Source organism: Pleurodeles waltl, chromosome 9 (genome assembly GCF_031143425.1).
Source record: "Pleurodeles waltl isolate 20211129_DDA chromosome 9, aPleWal1.hap1.20221129, whole genome shotgun sequence".
NCBI classification, from domain to species: domain Eukaryota; kingdom Metazoa; phylum Chordata; class Amphibia; order Caudata; family Salamandridae; genus Pleurodeles; species Pleurodeles waltl.
This window is the reverse complement of record NC_090448.1, coordinates 498647838-498673751: the sequence shown is the minus strand read 5'-3', so window position 1 is coordinate 498673751 and position 25914 is coordinate 498647838. Positions and strand designations below refer to the sequence as shown.

Here is a 25914-nt window from a genome sequence, read left to right as displayed (position 1 = left end):
CTGCTGGGAGATTGGCCTCATGTTAACTCCCACAGATTCCTATCTACATCATTTCCATGTCCTTCACAAAACCACCTCACATTCCACACGGCTTTCTTGTGGTGTCCACATACCTCCCAGAAATCAAAGTATTCCCCAGAATTCCTTCCACCTCACCACAGTATCCATCAGTATTCCATGCCTGTAAACCAGCCAATTTAGGATGACACCTGTCACATGGCAGGGAAGACTTATGGATACTGCATTAAGTGTAAGGGAAGTGTGAGAGAAGTTCCCGCACAAGTCTGCCTCTGGCGCACGGCAGAGATACGGCTTGCAGGACAGAGGAGAAGGCTAAACAGATAAAAACGAATAGGGGTTGATTTCAATTCTGGGTCATCTGCAAACAGATTTCAGAACATGAAAAGCTTAGTTTCTAAATACACCTAAGATTCTAAGTGGGTCACATGACTAATGAAATCTAGAATTATTAATTTCACGACCTCCCATCTCTCCTGCACAACCTCCCTTTGCCATGTAATGCGCCTATAACAATGATGAGCAAAAAACAAAAGTCACACTCAGTAGATTTCTGTGAAGAGTGGAGTAGTAAAGGTAACTTCCAGGAAGGTCAAGCTAGCGAGGCAAAATTGATAACGGAAAATAAAAAGACTCTGGTGCGCAGAACAGCAAGATGCACTGCTGTTATATGTTAGAGACAATCACTGGCTTCCTTCCAGAGGCAGAGCAAAAAATGCCCAAAACACAGAATGTTGTAATTGGCTGTTGGTACTAAAATGATGGTGAACTTGAAATGTGTTCTTGCAAACAAGACAGAGCAAAACACCGGATTAAGAAGAAGGCTCTGGAGGTGGGGAAGTGGCTGTGGGGCATGGACAAGTGTATGATAGTGGAAAAACCAAGTGACTAAGTCAGATGATGTCCTAAAAAAATGTGCAGAGGTGTGGGGCAGCATGACATGCGACCTTTAATAAAGGCTAATTTAGACAGAGGATGAAGTGCCATTGACTTAGTCAATTCTCCGAGGGATTTGGCACTTTGGGAACTGTATATAGGAAGCTAAACAATGCAGAAATAAAAAGCAGTAGTTGAACAATGTTGAAAAAGGTAGGATGTTAAAATCCATAATGCGTTGTATTGCTGAGGTGTTATAGCTGTTAAATGTTCATTTTTAATTGTGTACTTTTGAGTAAAATAAAATGTGAATTTTTAAAACCTGCAGATAGATTTTGTACAAAAATTATAAAGAACGGAGAAGCTGGTATTCATTGAACCTCAACTCTGTACGGTATCAGTGATAAAAACCTGAAAAGACTAGAAAACGTGAACCAGGCAAGAAACTGAAAAATGTAATTCAATCATTGTAAAACCTCACGAAATAAGTGATACGTTTGTACTAGCCCACAATGTACATGGTCAGGATATTGAAAGTCATTCTTTGGTCAAGGGCATGTGTGGATCCCTTCTCCAGGTTCTGGCGGGGAAGGCGCTGATTTATGGTTGGGAATGTTCCATACTCTCAGCCTGCCCAATAATAGTGGTAAGGTAATTTTTCCTACTCTTTGGCTTAGATCAGGTGACCTGTGATCAACAGGTACTCTCCAGTGAGAAAGCCCTCTCGTTTTCCTCAGCATGGCCTATCTGTGGTTTATTGGTGTTTGTGTATGTCTCGGCAAATGACTGTCAGACAGCTATAAGCCGGCGTAACTCCTTCAGCCTCTTTACCTATATCCCCTGGCTGCGAGAACAATGTGTGAAGGCCCCAGGCTGGGCGTGCTTAAGCCCTCTTCCTAACAATGGGGGTAGGTGTGGCCTGACATTCGTCCAGCTCCTGTTTGCCCTCCTGCAGCCCCCCCTGTAAATATCAGCGCCGTTTTTAAGCGAGGCAGATAAGCACTTTCCACACAATCTTTGTGAATTATGGAGAAAAGATAAAAGTAACAATTCCAGCTTAAAAAATAATGCCCAACCAGCTGATGTGAGGGGATAACACTCTCCTAGATATGAATTTAAGAAAAAGATCTCTGCTGCATCTTCTGATAATCGTTTACAGAAAAATGCATGTACCTCAAACGCACTTGTCAGAATATATTTCCCGGTTCAACTTGGTGCTGTCTGATTTGATTATTTTTAATATGACAGCTACTAATAATCTGCTTTCTAATGCAGCTGAAGATGACAGCAGATGAATGCAGATAAATGAGGAGATCAGCATATGTCCTAAAACACAATCCGATGTTAAAAAGTAATTTATTTCAACGAATACATTACAAACTATAAGAGCGAACAACAGTCTAAAGGAAAACACAATTCACTGTTTGCATATAAAACTCCCACCTGCGTTGGTGTTCCTGTGCCGGTGACATTTGCTTTAAGGTATAGCCAATAGACATATTTTAGTTGTCTGATGTTAAAGATCGCTCAGGAACAATACTTAGGGCCTCATTACAAGTTTGGCAGTTCGTGGATTGCCATGTTGGCGGTGGCAGTCCGACTGCCACAACTCTGGCTGTCTGGCTGCCCTATTACGAGTTCCGCTATGGGACTGCCAATAGACTGCCTGCGGTCTTCTGTCCCCACCATACTGACTGTCTGTCAGTATGGCAGAGATAGCAGTGATCAATGTTTGAGATCCTGGCATCGGGGCTGTCATGACTATTAGAACATTGGAAGTTGTCAGCTCCATTGAAAACAATGGAGTGCTGCAGGCTTTTACTGGCCGGTAAAAGCCTGCAGCGCCAAAATTCCAATGTTCGCTTTGTTCACAGCAACAGCTGTGAACAAAGCCTCACGGAGCCCGAGGGGATTTTAATCCCCTCGGGCTCCGTGAGCAATTTGTTTTTTTTAATAGTATTTTTTTTGCCCTGAGTGGCAGAATGTTCTAATAGCCTTAGAACCCGCCGTAGCGGGCTCTACCGGCTATTAAAGGCCCTTTCCCTTGTTAAATGCCCTCGCCTTCGGCTCGGGCATTTAACGCGGGAGCGGGCCTTTAATAGCCGGTAGAGCCCGCTACGGCGGGTTCTAAGGCTATATTACGACCTGCCAGACCTCCAAGTTTTCATTCAAAATACCACCGCCATGGAAAGCTTGGCTTTCCAGCAGGTACTGGGCCCAATACAGGGGGCACCTGGGGTACTGCCGCATGGAGGGGCTCGGGAACACACTGTGTCCCGTGCACAGCATGGTGCTTGGGAAACAGGCTGCCCATTGTGCTGACAGGCAGGACAGCATGGCCGGCAGTAGCTCCATTGTACCGCCCCAGGCCTCTGCCCGCCAGTCACTCCAGCCCTGTGTAGAACTCGTAATACGGCGGTCCTAGGATCGTCAGCCAGGTGCCGTTCCACCATGGGGGCCAATCAAGACATCCTTTCGTAGGGGTAAAACGTTGAGAAATCTTTTAAGTCCCAGCTTCACGACTATCCCTCCTAAAATAACTTGGTTATCTCAAAAAGAAGTTGGTTTTTACAGATGTGGCGCATGTGGAGTGTGTCGCTGGGCCTGTCATAAGTTAAAAGAATACCATCATGAGGGCAAATCATATTTAATATGTTCTACTATGGATTGCAATTCCAATTATGTTGTGTATATAATACGATGTAAGTGTTCAAAAATCTATGTGGGCAGCACCATACGACCACTTAAAATTAGAATAAGCGAACACATGCGGGCACTTAAAAATGAGGATATGAGATATCCCCTGGTGACCCATATGGTCTCATGTTCTACACAAGTAGTTCAAAAGAGGTTTACATTTTTTGGTCTGGAACACATTGTACGTAACCCAAGAGGTGGCAATAGAGAGTTATATTTACGCCAACAGGAGGCATTATGGCTAATGAGACTGAGGACTGTTGAAACTGGTCTTAATACTGATAGAGAATTAGAGTTCTTTTTGGGTGATTAATCATTAAATTTTTGACTGTTTGTATATTAATTTATATGTAATATTCTATGTACTATATAATATTTCTACTTGTTAACATTATCAAATGTATATGAGTGCTGAGCCAAAATTCTCATTTGTCTATTCTTTTAATAATAGTGGGGTTACTATTATTGATTTGTTCTTATATTTTTATTTTCTTTGGTTCCTCATAGTAATCACATATTATCTATTGTTGTTAATTAACGTGTGCTGCTATATATATGTAGTCGTTATAAAAAGTTAATATGGTGATTTCTCGAAATATGATATAGTGAATTTTTCCCCTTTTTTTACATTATTCTTTTTTTCTTAAGTACTATATAAGGGGTGCATTTATGCATCTATATTATCGGTAGTCATTTATTAATAGTGGAATGTAGGCATTGTGAAGTGTGTGAAATCGGATCGTTTACGTGATTAGTCCGATTTCCATGCCTATTCCCTTTCTTCTGAAATGGTGTATCACCAACCCTGAAGTGTATTTAACTTCCGGGTCGATACGCGTGGCGTCAGCGTACTCGCTAGACGTACATGAAACAGGAGACGGAAGATGCCGGTGATTCTTTTTGTATACTGACAATTCGAAATTGAGACGTGAGTGTTCTCGGTAGACTTGAGTATAAGATTTTGAGCAGGTTAACTGATGGATGAGACATTTATTTGATTTTTAGTAGGTGGTACATTTCAAATCAGATCGTCATAGAATTTTAGAGACTATTAAGTCTATATTGATTAATAATAAGCGCTTTCTTATTATATTCTGTTTATTTTTGAATATGGTGGATACGATAAGTATGTGTAGTTGATGATGAAACCCATGTGTTGGCTTATTTTATTTTGATATTCATTGTGGGTTTTTCTTGACAGCAGTGGAAATATCAGATGTTGAAATAATCTATAGGACAATTTATTATTGCTGGATCGACAGTTTATTTCTCGATTATTTTTTGGATCTGTAAGGTATAGTAACATAATTTAAATCATGGTTTTGTTTGGTGTTTGGTGTACACTATAATTTAAATGCATGTGGATTGATATACTAGTGGTGTTATGTGGTTTACAGGTAGTTCAGTGGTGACATATATAAAAAGATTTTTTTGTTAAGGATATGGACTATATATTTTATTTGTTTTACATGAGAGGTTTGTCCTTTTCCTTTTGTAGACATTTTACACTTTTTGCTCTTTGGGGTGCATAATACACTTTTAGATAATGAATTTCTCCCTTTTGGGTTATGCATGCACACTTTGGGTGCACGTATATGTTATTTGACAATTGAGCATATTGGCCATTACTCATGTGTGTTATCTATGATTTTTTAGCCCTGAAGAAGTCGTTTAGGGATGTTATTCACTCCCAAAGACGAAACACGTGTTGGCTTGAACATCTTGTAACCAGAATGTGGCTTGAATTTGGACATATGAACAATTTGGATCAAAGATTGCTCAACAATTAAACATTTTTCATCAAATACCGTGGACTAATTGCTTTAATAAGCGTAACCGAAAGTTGGTTATAATCCGTTAATCTGAATAATTATGGACTACTGTTGCTACAGTTTTCTTCCCGCTTTTCCCGTTGTTCTATATTCATAATATTGTTTTGGGTCACTCTATTACATTTATGTACTTGAGGAGATTTTGATGGATATGTTTACATTACGAGTTGTTTAAATATTTGTTATCAGTGTTTTTCTAGGGGTCACCCCATTGTGCAATATATTATTAGTGTGAGGTTTAGGACCTCTGAGGGTTGGGTGTTTCCCTTGTGGGGTTTCCCCAATATTTATACTGACAGACTAGTACTTTGAGCGCCATTTCCTCATACTACACCCCGTTTTCAGTAGTGCCGTTCCACCATGGGGTCCGAAAGTCAGACCGCCAAACTCGTAATGTTGCCCTTAGTGTGCTTTTGGTCAGTCTGTTGCTTACAATTGGTTGGCCTTCTTCTCAATCTGATTTGCTTTCATCTTACTCAATGGCTTTCCTCGCTATTCTTGTGTTAGTCTCTCCCCTGGAGCATAGTTTCTTTACCGTCCTTTTCACTGGAAGGCTTTTATCCTTCCACGACTCGACATCAGGATACTGCTTTTGCTTCCAGCTTTCCAGAGGAGTGCATGGCTTTTTGGCTGCCTATCTTCAGGTGCTTTCATCCCTCACATTTCCACCCTTCTGTATTTCTCCTCCTACACTCAAGCTTTCCCAATGCTTCCCTCGCCCTTTTGCGTAAAACTCAGATTTATTTTATTTAACCCTCCCACCCTGCTTTTCCTTTGCTCCATCTTTCCCCAATTCTTCACGGGCATCGATTCACCAGAAAGCCAGGGGTACAGGAAGTGACACCATACACCCTTTGACCTTACTGACATCACAGAAAGTGATATCATATACCCTTTTTCCCCAGTTGTTACCAGAAAGTGATGTCACATGACATTAACCATGATGTCGTCAGAATTAACATTACTGAAATTCCATAGTAACTACATGGTTATTATAACAAGACAACATAGACAAATTACTATTTTAGTTCAAATCTATATTAAGGTGCTCACATTGTATGCCAAGAGAACATTTATCTGAATTGTAGCAGGTGAACAAAATGAGTTTGACATCCTCTAGGGTTTGTTGGGTGGGTGGAATTCTCTCCACTGAAATAATTGTGGAGGAAATGGGCTCTTACAGCGCATTGTAAGGCCTAATTGACAAGTAAATTTGCTAAAATTAAAAAACATAGGCTCGGAAAAAACATTCATTCAATATTCAAGCCCTTTCTTGATAAGGCAAGCTAATGAAACCTGAAAGTCCTTACTAGTTGACACCGTTTTGTTTTTAAAATTTCCTATGGGTCCCCCCTTATGTCAAAAATGACCTCCTTTGCTAGGGCCAGCATTTTATCACGGGTGCCGCTTGTGCCCAAATATTACATACAGTATGTAAGATATTTGCCAATACTGTCGCCCATGAGTAACCCTTATGTCAAAATTTATGCCTAGTATATTTGGGACAGCATTTTGTCATAGCTGCCCTTGGACATATGCCACGGTTGGCCCCTTTTATGCCACAGTGTTCCTCCATTATGCCAGTCCAGCATTTCTCATGTGTGCCCCATACCAAGATTTACCTCCTGTATGCCAGCACCGATATTTTGCTATGGGTATCCCATATGTATGTATTGCATCCTGTATGATAGTGCCAGAATTTTGCATAGGTTCTTCCATAAGCCTAGAAGCATGACAAGTCCAACAGCAGACTTACAAGCATACCAACACATTCTAACTTTAAACTGTAATATTCATAAACCACCTTTAACTGCTTACTTTTTCACAGTCATTCTCACCACGCCCGCTTATTCTTACTTGCTCATTTACACTCGCTCTGATTCATTTTCACTCACCTTTGCACTCGGTCTTACCCTAACTCACTGATTCATATTCTTTCATTTACTCTTAGATGGTTATTCACTATTAATGTAATAAAAAGAGCAGTAAAGAACATGGAGGTTGGAACTTGATGCTGATAGTGTGAGGTACCCTGTGTCCTTTTCACTAATTTTGCCACCTTTGAGGCCTAGGATCGCAAAAGGCAAGCCAGAGGTCACAGCTGCGACCTCGGGCAACCCTATAATGACACCTATGCTCTTATGCCTCTGCTCCTCAACATTTATTCTCCCAACACATTCACAGTTTCTCCCTGATGTGTTCTTTTTTTTTTTTTTTTTTTTCCTTCTTTTTCTAGGGCTTGGCAGCTATGGTTTGCTGCTAGATCCTCCTTTCCTAATAAAAAAAAAAAAGCGTTTTGGCATTTTTTATTTTTTTATTTTTAAATTTACACCTCCTAGATTGGCATCCACCATTTTGAAACTGTTAAATAAAATAAAGCAAGCATTTGTAATGCAATGGGTTTCGGATTTGCTCGAGTTAGTGCTATTAGCATTATAAATTCCGAACTGGCCGTTTCTTGCTACATAAATTGAAAATTAAAAGTAAAACAGTTGACATAAGCAGGTCTATTCGAAGCGTCACAGCCACCATGAACGTGAAGGAGAGACACCAAAGGAAAAAAAAGTTCACTCGCAGTCAACATATGGGCAAACGTGCAATTATCCATCTAACAGTGTCAGTCCCAAAGGCGTTAACAAAACTGCCCCAAGGAGAGACAAATGTAAAGCCTTAAGCAATGTCATCAAAGGATTTTTGAAAGGCAAGCCCACGAACGAGTGAAAGTGATGGGCGTGGTTAAACACCCACATAGATATCAACATGTCAGAAAAGCAGCACTTGCGTGCTGCTATGCTAAACATAACAAAGTGTCTGCCGTGTCATGATGCATGTGCACACGCCATCATGCTGGGTCCACCATGGCTTGTGATCACCACGAAGGCGTGCATAGATGACATTGCGCTTTCAGGTCTGCATTGGCCAAGCCTGGGGGGGGGTCCTTTTAGCTATGGCTCTGCTTGTTGCTTGTGGTGTGAGGGCAGGCAAGATGCAGGAAATGCTGGGTGCCTTGAGGTCTGTACTAATTTTTACTGATGCAGCAGCAATGATGAGTTGAGAGGTCAATATAAGCAAGCAGGCTTTCAAGCAGAATGTCCAACTTCCTCCTCACAGTCTGTCTATTTTGCCTTTTAATTTCTCTTTTACTTTTATTCAGTTTTCTGTGTCATTCTTCCCTTGACTTGTCAACATCTTATTTTCTTTCATTTTGTTTTCCCTCGTCCTATCATGTTTTTTCCACTGTCTGGTGTTTATAAAGTATGTGTTTGAGGGTCAATTTAAAGTAAAATCTTCATAAAACACCTAGAACTGCTCTCGTTTGAAGAAAGGTTGAGTAAAACGTTCTCTCTGGCCCACGGTCATTCTTGCATTCAGCTGCCTTGGTTTTAATTTTAAATGGGACAAGTGTTGAACAAAACTGTAGATTGTGATCAGTTATGTTTGGCAATCAGTGTGTGTGTGTGTCTTTGTATGTCAATAGAGAAGAAGTAACTGCAGCATCGACGTTGAGCCGGTAGGGTATGGGAAAATCCAGTGCTAGTGTAGGTGCGGCTGTGTATGCATTCTAGCCCTTTTTATTGGTAATAAAATACAAATATCTGTATCCATAATGGAAGTGCGTCCCATGCATCTTTACTAATAATGTAGGAAGGCCTACCAGTGTCTTCCTGTGTGGGTAGTTTGTACTTGAACTGAAAAATTATTTAACGTGTCGTCTTATCGTTTCTAGTGAAGTAATTCTACAGTCATCGACTCTGTTTCTCGGTGGGAGCTGTACACAATGTTTAACAAGTGTTGGTAAATCCAATCGGTCACCTCTTCATAACGCATATGTAAAAGTATTGGTTTTGCCAACGCTTGCTTATAAAACACTTTTTAAAGAAAAGTAAAAATAAACTTCCATATAATGTTGGCAAACAGACCTTTATCTTCAGATTTTTTCAAAGCTGTACATTGAATTCATTATTTTAAATGATTATAAACAGCATAGTTAATTCAAATACTTTTTATTCAGGAATGTTTTAACAGAAGTTAATAAATTAAGGAAGTTTCAGAATTGAGAGCGAAGTACTTGCCAATGCCTAATTTACTTTTATAGGACTCCAAACTGAAACAAATGTTCCAGCGATTTGGCCCCGTAAAGTAATGAAGGGATCAGATTTTGGGGCCACCCGTAGAAGAAACAGCTCCTTTTCGACGATGCTAACACTAGCTGAACGAGTGCTGCAGCCAATTCTCCCCCCCCCCCCCCCAGCATCATAAAAGCATTGGTGTGCCAAGACCTGTGCTTTCATGCAGTTTATGTAATGCAGGTGAAAAAACAAATAGAACTCAGTCTGTTCTTTAGTCATACACTGGCAAAGATATACCTGTGATTGTGCTTTAACAGACCGCCTGGGAGGGTTGAGAGCAACACCAAGAGCACGTGGGAGGCAGTTGTTTGAGGGGGAAGTATTGCATCAGAGAGAGAGCAAGGGCATTCTTGCACTCCTATGGAGTGCTGAATGTGAGCAGTGGAAGGATGTAAAACATCCAGTCAAAATGGTCATTAAGAGGCATGCTCCAGCACATATATGAGAAGAAGAAAGAAAGCCATCAAATACGAAGCAAGCAAATTAGAGATAAGAAAGCCAGAGCAACCAATAAAAAGCATGGGCTGGCACAAAGCCCACTGTAATTTTGTGGTGTAGTCCACAAGAGGTCACTCAACAATAGATAACTAAAAACTGTCTGTAGGTAAGGCCTTAAAATGCATTTGTCTCCTCCGCTTCATTCTTGCGTACATTGTAATATTATACGTGAGTAAAGATGTCCTTGCTCGACGGCCGTTATTACAGGTAAGTAACTTTTTCACGTTTGTTCCCAAAATATTTTATTTTTATTTTGCCATTTAGTTAAGGAATTCATTATGGTTGGGACTTGTGAGAAAGTGGGTCTCTAGTTGGACAAGGGTATATACCTCTGCCAAGTAGGGACCACAATCCTAGACAGGGTAAGTCAAAACACAATCCAAATTATCCTGTGTTCACCCTCTTGTAGCTTGGCACAGAGCAGGCAGGCTTAATTTAGAAGGCAAGTATTTGTGCAATAACTCATACAGGAACACAGTGAAAACACCACAGAAATACACTACACAGGTTTAGAAAAATAGATAATATTTATCTGAATGAAATAAGATCAAAACAACGTAAATCCAGTATGCACAATTCGAGATATCACTTTTTAAAGGTTTAAATGTATCTCAATCTTTAAGAATCAGTTGTATCTTTGTAACGCACAGTACCTGGGATGCATAAAAAATAGCGACGCACTGGGGCCACAGGGGAAGAGATGCACTGAAAAATAAGGCACTACATCGGATTTTCCAGCGTGGCACAGAGGCTGCGTTGTTTCCTTCCTTGCTGCAAGGTGATGCGTCAATTTCTAGGAGCACAGCCTTGGTTCCTTACTGTGATGCGCGGATATTTTGACGCCCAGCGACAATGCATTGAAAAACCTGGATGCGCTGGTAGAAAGAAGCAGGTGCTGCGTCAATCTGATGGGTGTTGCAGTGATTTTTCAGCCAAGAGGCAGCCGCTGCATCAGATTTCCAGTTGCGAGTCCGACTGTGTCATTCTGGTCGACAGTGCAGTGATTTTTCCAGCCGAGATGCATTGGCGATTTCCGCCGGCATTGTCGATTTTCTGACGCACAAGGATTTCCTGAAGGGGTGAAGACTTTGTTGGCCATGAGACTTCAGAATAGAAGGCAAGCTCAATGCAAGCCCTTGGAGAGCACTTTAGGAGGAAGGCAGAGTCAGGAGCACCAGGCAGCAGGACAACAAGCAGGAAAGCAGTCCTTCAGCAAAGAAGCCCAGATGAGTCCTTTGGGCAACCAGGCAGTCTCTCTGTCAGAGTCCAGGTGTCTGTCCAGAAGTGTCTGATTTGGTGGGGTCAGAGACCCAGTTTATATACCCAAAAATGCCTTTGAAATGGGGGAAACTTCCAAAAGTGGTTTTGAAGTGCACAAGTTTCCCATTCAGTCCACTCCTGTCTGTCAGGATCGCCTTGGGGGTATTAGTCCTTTGCGTGAGGGCAGGCCACTGGCCTTTGAAGTGTAAGAGAGAGCCCCTCCACCCCTCCTGGCCGCCCATTCAGTATGCAGATGAATGCAGATGTGACTGAGTGTCCTGTGTTTATGGCTGTCTGTGTGGAATGCACAAGGGGAGTTGTCAACCAGCACAGACCAGACGTGAATTGGAGACAGGCTGTAAGGCACAGATGGCAGTAACTGCAGAGAAATGCCCACTTTCTAAAAGGTTAATTTCTAAAATAGTAATATTAAATCAGACTTCACCAGAAAGCAGGATTTTCTATTACCATTCATGCAATACTGAACATGACAGGGCTACTCCTTCCAAAACAGAATCCACATCTTAAAAGTATATGAGGGCAGTTATAATGCTAGTCTTTGAGAGTAGCAGGCCTCACAGTAATGGAAAACTAATTTGTGAGGTTTCCGCTACCAGGACATGTAAAACATAGGTGCATGTTCTGCCTTTTACTTACACAGCACCCGGCCCTAAGGGTTACGTAGGGCCTACCTTAGGGGTGACTTGTATGCAGAAAAGAGGGGATTTAAGGCTTGGTAAGTAGTTTTAAATGCCTAGTCGAAGTAGCAGTGAAACTGCACACATAGGCTTTGCAGTGGCAAGCCTGAGACATGGTTAAGGGGCTACTTATTTGGGTGGAACAGTTAATGCTGCAGGCCCACTAGTAGCATTTAATCTACAGTCCCTGGGCACACGTGGTGCTCTTTACTAGGGCCTTACAAGTACATTAAATATGCCAGTTGGGTATGAGCCAATGTTACCATGTTTTAGGGAGAGAGCACAAGCACTTTAGCACTGGTTAGCAGTGGTAAAGTGTCCAGAGTCCCAAAGCCAACAACAATGAGGTCACAAAAAAGAGGAGGAAGAAGGCAAAAAGTGTGTGGTGACCCGTCAGAGAGGGCCATTTTCGAGCAGGACTTAGCACAGAATGGGGCATGTCTAATTGGTAAACTAGCATGCTTTCCATATCTGTTTATGTATACCAAATAATCTGCTTTCTGCAGTTTGCTTCTGAAGATGTGTTGCTGTACACTTTTGGCCAGGCATATAATGGGAAAAGATTAAATTATCCAAACGCTGGATGAGAAAATGACAGTTGTTAGTGAATGATGTGTAATTTGATTGTAGCTTGCTTCTAAAGACAACCTACTTGTTTTTTAGTAGATGGAGCATAACATGCTTAGTCAAGCTGAATGTTTCTTCTGCTGACTGATGGCCTGTGAAATGTTTGAACTTTGGAGAGGATAGAAATCTGTAGGGACAAGCAGTCATCATAATCAAGGTAGTGCCTTCTCTTCTTACAGGTGTGGAAATAGGTCAGTAATGTACAAAAATGTTGACTTCAAATAAACAGAAAAGCCTTTTCCACTTTAATTGACTGGGGCAGTGTAAAGAGAAATTAATGAAGGCTGCTAATAATGTCAACCTGAACACTTGAAAAACAACGTGTCCGTTTTGCTGTTCTTTCCGTCTTGAAATACACTCCATATTGAAAGCAGAGTTTGTATTCCTGACCACACCACCTTACTGTTGCTTTTATGTTGCCAGGAAATAGAACTAACCCATCACCAGCCCTCTCAAGAGATGAATGGGCCAGTAGAGTCCAGGCTCTTGGGGTAATACCAGAGCCCGGTCATCATCTTGAAAAGCTCAGTGACGTGTCTTTTCTGATAGTGTATCCTCGGAGATGGGCAAGGGGATGGGGGGGGGGCACTGGTGAAGCCTTCAGATGACTTTTTGGCTTTGATGATACTTGTTGCTGATGCTGAACAACATCCGCAAAGAGAAACATCAAGCTTTTACTGAAAACATTTGTGTAAAAAAAGAAAAAAAGTGATGACATATGGACATGACCGTTTTAGGATGCTGTTGCAGCAGATTTTTCTTTCTTTCTCTTTTCAAACAGTTATTCCTGAATGGTAAATACTTATCTTGGATCAGTAAATAAAATAAAATGTTAATATTTTCAAGGAGGAAGCAGCTCTGTATCAAATTTGCAGCTGTCATGCCCTTCAAAAAAGGAAAACAAATACATTTTATAAACAAATAAGATGACAGGAGCAGCAAAGGAGGTAGAGGAGTGGTAGTGGGGCCCCATAGAAAAACGTGGAAAAAAAAATTCCACAAGCACATTTACCCATGCTTGCTTTATTTGACCCACTGGGTGGGCCAGATTCCAGGGAAAAATTATTTTATAATATTACAGGGGATTATAGGAGAGAGGGGCGCATATTGCCCCACCTCCCCAGGCCATTTACAGCCCTGGGGACCAAATCCCTTATTTGGAAAACCAGGAGGGGTGCCCACGTGCCCCACCCCCAGGCTAATTTCAGACCTGGGAACTGGGGAGGGGGGCTGAGTTGCCCCCTTCTCAGGCCGATTTCTGCAATGGTGACCCCATTACCCAAGCCTGATCTTCTCAAAAAAGGGAATGGCGGGTTGTGTGCCCCCCTTCCCTGGACAGGATCGGCTCTGAAACCCCATCCTCAATGGCCCAGATGTGCATTAAATAGTGAGAGGAGCCACTCGACCCCCTCCTAGAGCCATTAATGTCCCAGGGTACCCCATCCCCAGTCCTGGCTATTGCTATGTCCTCACCCTTGGGACATAGCGGTTTCCTTGCCCACTCTGGCACGGACAGGGAAACCAGTGTTTGCTCTCATTTGGCTGGAGCAATTTCAAAGCTCCGGCCAAGCGAGAGAAAATACTAAGGGCCTGATTTAGATTTCGGCGGAGGGGTTACTCTGTCACACCAGTAAAGGATATCCCATTCACCGAAACCTAAATCTCATAGGAAACAATTGGATTTAGATTTCAGCATATGGGGTATCCATCACTGTTGTGACAGAGTAACCCCTCTGCCAAAATCTACATATAAACCAGGCCCTCAAGTCTGCTCCCAGAGGGTGGGTGCATAAGATATGCTGCTCACCTCACAGGTCGGTGCACCATTGATCACAAAATAGTGGACAATCCATTTTATATTACTTGTTATGTATAACTATAATTCACAATATGATAGGTATTTGGCATATTTTAAAAAAATGAAAACTCTTTGACTAAACCTATATTTTTAGTGACGGGTAAATTTGACTTTTGTCCCCTGCTTTAGCATAGAAGTCAGCCATGTTGGTTGGAGACAGGCTTTCCGATGTCATTTGTTCTTAATTTGTACCTTGTCTATAACAATATGTATACAAAATAATATGTTAGTGTAGATTTTTGAATTTTTATATTTTCAAAAAAAATGTATAGTGAAGACGTGTGGTAAAGACATTCATGATAAAACATTTGTGTGGTAAAGGTCTTTGTAATGCTATTCTTTGTGATTCATGGTAAAGGCAGGCATTGTGTAAAAAGTGCATGGTAAAGGCATGTGTGGTAAAGATATGCGTTTAGCATCATACAACCCTACCTATAACCTGGTAAGCTAAGAAGGGGTAGCCTACGGTGTAAACAGTAATGTTGATTCATATATAGCTTTTCTGGCTCACATTGATTATAATACCATAGCAGTTAGCTGCTAACTATAACTTAATCATCTTTAACTCAGATAAGACATAAATGCAGCCAATAAACCAGCCATCACAAGTTGAACAGGCATGGAAGAACTGAAGAAAACTGTCACATACTGCTGGCAACTGGAACACTTTAATCTGGTACACCACAGCAGGCCCCAATTAGTAACACACTATGAACATTTCTTTACAGCTCACAATGACATTCAGATATGACTTGATAGTACCAAATTCCATACCAGCAGATTTCTGTCAGCATTTCTCTCTTCAACTATGCCTGTTAGGACCAAAAACATATTTTATTATGTTTAGTTTATTGATTTTTTTAAACAAAAGCACAACAAAGGTGTAAAGCAGCTTTCCCGTGCACGCATCCAGGGCTGGCTCCTTTAGCAGCGATATCTGGCAATACAGAGACTATACAATTAAAAACACTCCTCCCCACTCCTCAGGTGGCACCTCTCCCCGCCCCGCATGTCTTTATTAAGAGTTCTAACATCTTTCTTGCATCTTCTACTCCATCTCCTCTGCTAGTACTGACAGCTCTCCGTCACATTTATGTCATCTACCAGTTGGGTTTCAAGTCTGCTCAGTTTCTAAGGACATCCTCAGACCTCATCAATTAGTAGCTGGTGTAGGCACAGTTCTTCCGCTAGAATACATTCCAGCATGTCTCCAAGTCATTTGTGGGCTGCGGGCCCATTTTTTCACTTTTGACATATCCCCATATGGTGTTTTGCAAGTAGGAGGCCGAGTTTTGCAAATCTATACTAGATATTTTCCCTTGTGCGTTTGGGTATCATAACCAGCAAGCAGTGGCTGAATGACAGCTGGATGTGCGCCCCTGCTATTCTTACTAGTCTCCCCAGCACCTCCTCCCAGTAGCCTTTTAATGCTCTGCATGTCATGTGTAGAAATGTGGCACTGTTCCTGACATTTTGGACATGTCAATGGCCTAGTGTTGTATTGTTATGCAACCTGGCAGGGGTCAGATAGGTCCGGTGAAGATAATATAAGTGGGTACACTTAAATCTAATGTTACTGGCCAGCTCGTGGACTTGGGCGCACACCTGCTTCCATTCAGCATCTGTCAGGGAGTCCTGCAGATCCCTATACCAGGCTTGTCTTGCTTTGGGTAGTAATAGCTGTCAATCCACCATCAGGACCTGGTAAATGTGGGACACAAGTCTTCATCCATGTCCTCCCTCTAATAACACTTCCAGTGTTTGTGGTGTGTCCAGGAAGCCCATCCAGATCTCCCTAGCCGTTTGCATCAATTTAGCAAATTGTAAGAAATGCTCTGCCGTGACCCCAAAGGTCTCTCTAGCCACCTCAAATGTCAGGAACTTCTGCAGGCTAGAGGTCCCACCATCAGGAGGCAGCCTCTTTCCCTCCACGTGCCTAGTGTCATGACTTTTGTATTTAGCTGAACGGCTGGAGCAAATCCAGAAGCAGGGACCTACTAAATGGGGAATGTTTCAGTCCCAGACCTTTATGACCTCTTTCACCACCTCCTAGTCACCATCAGGCTGTCTGCCACCCCTCATTAGGCAGACTGGTAGCACACCTTCCTGCAGTATATCCCCTGAAGGTGGGTCTCCCAGTATGACTCATCATCACACCTCTTTACTGCATGTTGTAGTTGCAATGCCATATAATAAAGCTCGAGGTCCTGGAGGCCAAGTCCTCCCTTCTCTCTTCTCAGTTTCATGACCTCTAGTCCAACCCTGCTCCTTCCTCCCACGCAGACTTAAGGAGACCAAGAGACTATCCAGTTCTTGGAAGGTCCTTTCCTGTATCAGGTGTGTTTTGGAGTGCATAAAGACATCTGGGTAGTAAGACCATTCTTGCAAGCGCCACTCTTCCCATTATAGAGGGGGAGTGTGTTCCAAAATGCAATTGAGGTCAGTAGGCCCCTCACAACCCTTCCCTATTCTGCTGATAGTAGCTAGTCGCAGAGTCAGCCACCCATATGCCTAGATACCATAATGTGAGGGATCCCAACCTCAGGACGGTGTAGATAGACACCTCCTCAAAGAATTCTAGTTCCTGAAAAAGTACTGGGATCGACTTTTCTGGTCGGGTCAAATATAATAGGGTGTTGTCTGCATGCATAGAAGCAACATGAGATGTCTCTCCCACTTGCATGGCACAAACGCAATTGTATGGCCGGGAATCCATTGCCAGGGCAAACAGCAATAGATACAGAGGACATCGCTGTTTTGTGCCCATTTCTTTGTTCCACAGCAAGAAAAGACTGCCACCTGACCAGATCCTTGCTCTCTGGTTGGTGTAGAGAAGTCGTATCCATTTTAAAATGTTAGGGCCAAATCTGATCCCTGCTAGGACCACAAACATATCTTCATAGCTGAGGGAATCAAATGCCTTATCAATGTCAGGAGCCACAAGGGCTCCACCAGTTGCATGCCTCTCATAAATGTCAGAACATGTCAAAGGCACCATAGGTTTATTGTGGTGTTACGTCCAGGAATTAACTCACACTGATCGGCATGGACGAGCTCCCATACTTTAGGTAGAAGTCTGGAGCCTGTCACGCGGGCAGCATCTTTATGCCTACATTCAGCATTGAAAGGGGCACATAAGAAGTTGTAGTCAAGCGACCCTTGACCCTAGGGTAGGTCGCTTCCCCCGCCACTGCAGCTCCACCTGCCCAGGCCCCTGCCACCTCCAGCAGGACCGTAAGTGCTCCTTGCGCTCTCCCCTGTCCAGCTCCTCGTTTTTCTTCTGTCTTCTTTGTCCAGCTCCTTCGTTTTTCTTCTGTCTTCTTTGTCCAGCTCCTTCGTTTTTCTTCTGTCTTCTGTGCTCTCCTTCTTTGTCCAGCTCCTCGTTTTTCTTGTCTTCTTTGTCCAGCTCCTTCGTTTTTCTTGTCTTCTGTGCTCACCTTCTTTGTCCAGCTCCTCGTTTTCTTCTGTCTTCTTTGTCCAGCTCCTTCGTTTTTCTTCTGTCTTCTTTGTCCAGCCCCTTCGTTTTTCTTCTGTCTTCTTTGTCCAGCTCCTTCGTTTTTCTTCTGTCTTCTGTGCTCTCCTTCTTTGTCCAGCTCCTCGTTTTCTTCTGTCTTCTTTGTCCAGCTCCTTCGTTTTTCTTGTCTTCTTTGTCCAGCTCCTCGTTTTTCTTGTCGTCTTTGTCCAGCTCCTTCGTTTTTCTTGTCTTCTGTGCTCACCTTCTTTGTCCAGCTCCTCGTTTTCTTCTGTCTTCTTTGTCCAGCTCCTCGTTTTCTTCTGTCTTCTTTGTCCAGCCCCTTCGTTTTTCTTCTGTCTTCTTTGTCCAGCTCCTCGTTTTTCTTCTGTCTTCTGTGCTCTCCTTCTTTGTCCAGCTCCTCGTTTTTCTTGTCTTCTTTGTCCAGCTCCTTCGTTTTTCTTTCTGTGCTCTCCTTCTTTGTCCAGCTCCTCGTTTTTCTTCTGTCTTCTTTGTCCAGCTCCTTCGTTTTTCTTTCTGTGCTCTCCTTCTTTGTCCAGCTCCTCGTTTTTCTTCTGTCTTTTGTCCAGCCCCTTCGTTTTTCTTCTGTCGTCCAGCTCCTCGTTTTTTTTTCTGTCTTCTTTGTCCAGCTCCTTCGTTTTTCTTCTGTCTTCTTTGTCCAGCTCCTTCGTTTTTCTTCTGTCTTCTGTGCTCTCCTTCTTTGTCCGGCTCCTTCGTTTTTCTTCTGTCTTCTGTGCTCTCCTTCTTTGTCCAGCTCCTCGTTTTTCTTCTGTCTTCTTTGTCCAGCTCCTCGTTTTTCTTCTGCCTTCTTTGTCCAGCTCCTTCGTTTTTCTTCTGTCTTCTTTGTCCAGCTCCTTTGTTTTTCTTCTGTCTTCTGTGTTTTTCCCCTTTTCTTCCCACTTTCTCTCCTTTTTTCTGCTCCCGCCCCCTGCCCTCTGCTTTCCCGCCCCTGCCACCCGTGCGGCTCCGCACCCCCCTGCCCCCATTCGTCGCCCTCCCTCCTGCCCCCAGCTGACCCCTCCTCCCCCCCACCTCCCTCTTATGGTGGCCGCTGCGCAGCCACGCGCAGCGGGCGCTCCAAAGGCAAGCCTGTCTGCGCCCATCCGCGCTTGGACCGCGCCCAGCGCCAGAACCCCTGGCCCCCAGTGCCCCCAAAACCCCCAGCACTGCTACGACGCCGCCTCCCTCCACGCACTCAACCCGGGACGTACCACAACCTGCTATCAAGCCAGCCCGAAACGCACTCACGGACCCTTCGCCTGTCAAACCTGCAAGCATACCTTCCACCGCGACTGCACCCCGTCCACCAGCCCACACGCCAACAACCACCTCAAGTGCATCTTCATCAACGCACGCTCCGTCCACAAGCACGCCATTGAACTATGGGACCTCCTGGATTCTACCGCACCGGACGTCTCCTTCATCACTGAGACCTGGATGAACGCTTCATCGGCCCCGACATCGCCATAGCCATTCCCGACGGCTACAAGATCGCCAGGAAAGACCGCACCAACCAAGTCAGAGGAGGAATCGGCATCCTATACAAGAGCTCCATCAACGTCACTACCTCCACCGAAGACACCCCCCTCGCCGCCGAACACATGCACTTCCAGATCCACACCGACCCCAGGACCACCCTCAGAGGAACCCTTGTCTACAGGCCCCCTGGACCACGTGCCCTATTCAGCGAATCCATCACAGACTTCATCTCCCCGCACGTCCTAGCCTCGCCAGACTACATCCTCCTCGGAGACCTGAACTTCCACCTGGAGCAGAACAACAACACCAACACTACCACCCTGCTCGACAACCTCGCCAACCTTGGCCTCAAGCAACTGGTGAACACCTCCACCCACATCGCTGGACACACGCTCAACCCCATCTTCTCCGCCAGCAACCACGTATCCTTCAGCCACTCCTCCGAAATACACTGGACCGACCACAGATGTGTCCACTTCACCTTCAGACACAAGACTCTCCACCTCCGCACACAACCGATCTCACGCAGACCTTGGAACAAAATCTCCGCAGAACAGCTACTCTCCACTCTCAACCACAACCAACCTACCATCACCTCCGACGCCAACAACGCAGCCCTCAGCCTCACACAGTGGATCACCAACTGCGCTGACAACCTCGCCCCCCTCAGACGCCTCCCAAGACAGACCAACACCAGGAAACCTCAATGGTTCACAGACGCCCTCAAAGAATCCAAGAAAACCTGCCGTACCCTCGAGAAAACCTGGCGCAAAGAACACACCGCAGAAAACATGTCAGCCCTCAAACTTGCCACCCGCGAACACCACCAGCTGATCCGCGCCACCAAAAGAGCATCCTTCAAAGAGAGACTAGACAAGAACACCCACAACAGCAAAGAACTCTTCAACATCGTCAAAGAGTTCTCCAATCCCAACGCCAGCTCCAACTCCATCACGCCCTCACAAGAACTCTGCAACTCCCTCGCTACCTTCTTCCATCGAAAGATCACCGACCTACACGACAGCTTCGGTCCACAGATCCCGCCGACCACCACGGAACCCACAGCCCCAGCCGTCACCCTCAATGCCTGGACACCCATCAGCGCCGAAGAGACCAAAACTACCATGAACACCATCCACTCCGGTGCCTCCTCGGACCCTTGCCCACATTACATCTTCAACAAAGCCGACGCCAGCATCGCCCCCTATCTCCAGACCATCATCAACAGCTCGTTTTCATCTGCCACCTTCCCCGAGAGCTGGAAACATGCGGAAGTCAACGCTCTCCTGAAGAAACCCACGGCGGACCCCAGCGACCTAAAGAACTTCCGCCCCATCTCGCTCCTCCCCTTCCCGGCCAAAGTCATCGAGAAGGCCATCAACAAACAACTGACCATCTTCCTCGAAGACAACAACCTGCTCGACCCCTCCCAATACGGTTTTCGGGCCAACCACAGCACGGAAACCGCCCTCATCGCAGTCACTGATACATCCGAACCATGCTGGACAACGGAGAAACAGCCGCCCTCGTCTTCCTCGACCTCTCGGCTGCCTTCTACACCGTCTGCCACTGCACCCTAATAACCCGCCTCCGCTCCACTGGTATCCAAGGACAGGCCCTGGACTGGATCGCCTCCTTTCTCTCTGACCGCTCCCAAAGAGTCTACCTCCTGCCTTTCCGCTCGGATCCCACTGAGATCATCTGCGACGTCCCACAGGGCTCCTTGCTCAGCCCTACTCTCTTCAATGTCTACATGAGCCCCCTCGCCGACATGGCACGCAAACACAACATCAACATCATCTCCTACGCCGACGACACCCAGCTGATACTCTCCCTCACCAAAGACCCAGCCACCGCCAAAACCAACCTGCAGGATGGAATGAAAGACGTCGCAGAATGGATGAAACTCAGCCGTCTGAAGCTGAACTCAGACAAGACGGAAGTCCTCATCCTCGGAAACTAAACGTCCGCCTGGGATGATTCCTGGTGGCCCACGGCCCTGTGCACCGCACCAACCCCCTCAGACCACGCACGCAACCTCGGATTCATCCTGGACCCCCTTCTCACCATGACCAAGCAAGTCAACGCCGTCTCGTCTTCTTGCTTCCTCACACTCTGCATGCTCCGAAAGATCTTCCGCTGGATCCCCGCCGACACCAGAAAAACTGTGACCCACGCCCTCACGGCCACACAAGCCGTCTGGACTACGGAAACACCCTATACGCAGGAATCACCGCAAAACTCCAGAAACTTCTTCAGCGAATACAAAACGCCTCTGCATGCCTCATCCTTGACGTACCCCGCCACAGCCACATCTCCGCCCACCTGAGACACATGCACTGGCTACCCGTCAACAAAAGGATCACCTTCAGGCTCCTTACCCACGCACACAAAGCCCTCCACAACAAGGGCCCCGAATACCTCAACCGTCGCCTCACCTTTTACACGCCCACCCGTCAACTTCGATCCACCAGCCTCGCCCTCGCCGCCGTCCCTCGCATCCGCCGTACCACGGCAGGTGGGAAATCCTTCTCCTACCTGGCAGCCAAGACGTGGAATTCCTCCCCCCCGTCCACCTCAGAACCACCTCGCCTTTCCGGAGGCGGCTCAAGACCTGGCTCTTCGAGCAGCAGTGACACCCCCCCCCCCCCCCAAGCGTCTTGAGACCCTCACGGGTGAGTAGCGCACTGTATAAATATGATTGATTGATTGATTGAAAGTGCGAACTCAAAAGGCCTCTAGATATAACTCTGGTAGTCTATCTGTATCTCAGAATAAACTTGATAAAACTCAGTTGGATAGCCATCCCCTCCTGGTGTCTCCCGTGGTTGAACCTTTGATGGCCTCTCATGTGTCTTCCGCCTCCAGGTGTCCATTTTCTTCTCCCAGGAATCTAGGTATAGCAAGACCACTCCAAAAGTCTCCAAGCAGTGCCTGGGATAGTTTCCTATAAACATGAGGCTAGGTTCTCGTTTATTCCGCTCTGTGTCACTGCCCATTTTCCATCTATTCTATTTAAAGAGAATATTAGTTAGGAGGGGGCTTCTCGTTTTAGGCAAGCAGTCACCCAGACTTGTCTCCCTATGCATGTAGCTTCTGTCTGTATTCTCAGAGGGTGTGCTTATCCAAGATATCACATAGGGTCGCTCTTTCATGGCCTGTGGTCAGGAGGGACCCTGATGGAGTTCGATCCTCCCATTCGTGGGCCTGGATCTCTGCCTGACTCATCTCCTTTTGCGCCACTTTGCGTGTCAGCTCTTTTCGAATGTCCTATATCTTAGACATGCACTCCCCCTTCACCACCACCTTTGGGGCCTCCTATTCAGTTGCCCATGTGTCTGTAGATCCCCCCAATTGTGTTCATGATAATCCTTTATGGCCCTTGTAATCTCTGAGCGAAAGGTCTTAGCCTTCAAGCCTCTGGGTATAGTTGCTATGAGATATATTTAGCTCTTCCGTCACCACCTGGATACGTCAACAGCAGTGGGTGATGGTCTGAAAGAAATCTTGAGGTATTTGGTGCTTTGTATTCTGGCACAGAGTTCCATAGTCACCAATATGTGATCTAGTCTGCTGTGTGTATTTTGCCATACTTAGTAGCACGAGTAGTGTGTGTGTAGGGTAATGAGCGTGCCATATGTCAATGCACCTTAGTCGGTTTGTGACCTCTACTAGCACAGCTGTCATCTGCGGTTTTGTATGCTGTCTGGCCGGGCACCTGTCCATTTTCCCATCTAAGATGCAGTTGAAGTCACAGCCCTAAATAAGTGGGAAATCTATATATGGGAGCAGTAAAGTCCAATAAAATGTTTTAGCATCAGTGCTGGGTGGATACGAGTTCAACAGGTATATTTTCTTGCCATCTAATAGCCCATTCAGGAGAACAAATCGGCCCTCTCCGTCTGCTTGCTTATGTTGACCCTGGAAAGGTACGCCCGGGCCCACGCATACTGTGACCGCTCTCGCATAGGCGGAGTACTTCAAGGAATACATCTGTCCCTTCCATTTCAGTTTCAGCTTGTGTGCTTCCTCTTCAGTCAACTATGTCTCGGGGAACATGGCAACCTGGATGCCTTGCCTTCGGAGATAAGTGTGCACCCTGTGGCATTTAGTAGAGGCATTAAGACCTCTGACATTCCATGTAACTATGTGAAATGCATTTGTGTGGACACTATACATTGTCATGTTGGTTCAGGTTGCCTCTGCAAGGGCAATGATATACAGACAGGGAGTCTTCTCACCCTGATTGTGGTGTTTGCGCTCTGCATCGTTGCTATAGGTGTGTCTGCCCGTGTTTATCGTCCCACCTCCCACTCTTCTCTCCCCCCCGGTAAACACCCTCACAGCACAATGCCAGTGATTCGCCATACTGCACCTAAACCTCGGGGTATTAGAAAACTCAATACTTCTGACAATTGCAGTCCAACTAGGGCTGCAGTCCTAAACCACAAAACACTCAAGTAGGTGGTGATTTTTTGGCCTTCATGCCCAGCCAGCTGTGTAAAAGGGAGCCACAGATGTCAGGACTACCCCAACATCCCTATACACTACTGCCTGACAGCATGGCCTCTCCCAGTCCACTGGCACCTCAGTGCTCCTCAGCGTCCACAGTCAGCCCTGCGACCATAACTTGGCGTGTTCTCCCCTCTGAGCGCCTGCTTATGACCTTGGGGAATGGGATAATCCGTCACAAACGTGACAGATATCCTGCCCGTCATAGTACAAGTTCCATTATATCTTATTGAACTTGTAAAACGGGGAGCGGGATATAATGTTTGTGACGGAGTATCCCATCCGCCAAGGTCGTAATCAGGCCCTAAGTCTGAGCAGGGTGGTCGATGCCCCTTGTCTATTCTTACATGTCTGTTGGCAGTGATCAAAATACATGCCATCTCTTGAGTTGCACAGTATATGCAGAACCGGAGTGCCAGCATTTTACGTCTGCAGTAAACCCAACCTGGCTTTCCCATACATAGAATGTTGGACTCATTCCTTGTTTTATTGGGTTAGGGAGTCTAAATCCGTAGACTAAGGATATATCCCCAAGATTCCTAACAACCTACTGTACACTAAATCCATGGCAAGAATGTGGGCCAGTGACTAGTTATCAGGTTTCTTTCCATTGGCTAGGGGCTGGAGAACCCACTTTTGCTTTGCCATTGTATTGGAACTTCTGGCATACTGATTAAAAGGAGATGCCCTGGTGATGAGCCTAAGGGTGTGACTCGAGGATCTAGCTCTATGCGGGTGACATAATTATTTATCTGGCTAACCCAATTGCCTCCATAGTGGGGGTCCGCAGAATGTTTAAGTTATATGGGGAAGTACTCTGGGTTCCACATAAACTGGGTAATTGAGTGGTGTTCCTTGTCACAGAATGGACACTAGACCTTGGGTGACATGCCCATTTTAAATTCCCTAGATAAATTCAAAAGGGGTGTGGAGCACTGACGGTGACTCCCCCATCCCTACTGGGAAGAGCTGCCCTCTTTACGATGATATCCTTGCCGAGATACAAATACACTCTGCAAAATGTCCTCTTCCCAGTGCCAGATTTCTACTTCTAACCGTATTATTGGGTATCGATTTAGTGGTGCTGAAAGACTGTGCCTTTGCCGCAGAGTGCCCCTCTTTAGCCCCCCTCCCCCAAAAGAAAACAGCATTTGTTGATGATAAACTGGCTAAAGTAGTATCACTCATTTACAAGACCATAATTAACAATACTTCGTATGGTATAGGTCGGTTAAGAGATAGATGAGAATGTGATCTGGGTAGCCTAGCTGACACAGAAACAAAAGAGGCCATGTGTGTACCTAGAACAACCACAATAAAGGCAGGTTTTCTGCTGGTCCAGCTTTAACATTTGCCCAAAATGTACCACATATGATCTCAATTGAAGGCTTACTGGTGCAAATATGTTTGACCAATGTCTCAGAGGATTTGGCGAAAGAGGATATTTCCGCCACACATGATGGAACTGCCCAGTAATTTAAGGATTGTGAAGCATGGTAGAGACTCGATGGTTGAGGTTACTTAATATCAAGACCAGCATGGAAGTTAAGATAATGCTTTTGGATGTATGGGATGAATTGACCAGACCGGCATGCTGGTTTGTACATCCACTAGCCATCAAGGACTTGTGCCGAAACATGGACAGGAGCATGACATCTGAATAGACAGTTTATCAAAGTAAAGGATGCCCAAGGAAATTTACTAAAACTCAATAAAATCATGGTATGTTTTTTTATGGGGGAGCGCAAAGCGCGCCGTCCCGTGTTGTAATCTCTCTTTGGGCTTCAAACCATGCCCATGTCACGTCAGTTTCTTTCATTGGTTTGTGAGCTTGCCTTTTAAAATATGCTTGCTTTCATTAGTGAAAGGCATGCATAAGTCATGCCTTTTCCGGTGATTAGCCCTCATCGAGCGCAGCGAACAAGTACTGAAAACATACGAGGCTCCACGTTTTCCA

At 45.0% G+C, this 25914-nt stretch overlaps 1 protein-coding gene and 1 long non-coding RNA gene across 3 annotated transcripts in view; both read left to right on the top strand.

Annotated features, from left to right (window-relative positions):
* Positions 1 to 25914, top strand: part of MTHFD1 (methylenetetrahydrofolate dehydrogenase, cyclohydrolase and formyltetrahydrofolate synthetase 1) — a 293116-nt gene that overhangs the window by 203770 nt on the left and 63432 nt on the right. The window lies entirely within an intron of this gene.
* LOC138258655 (uncharacterized) lies at positions 4289 to 5396 on the top strand. Its single transcript, XR_011198485.1, has 2 exons — positions 4289 to 4885; positions 5248 to 5396. It is a non-coding gene; the product is annotated as an uncharacterized lncRNA (long non-coding RNA).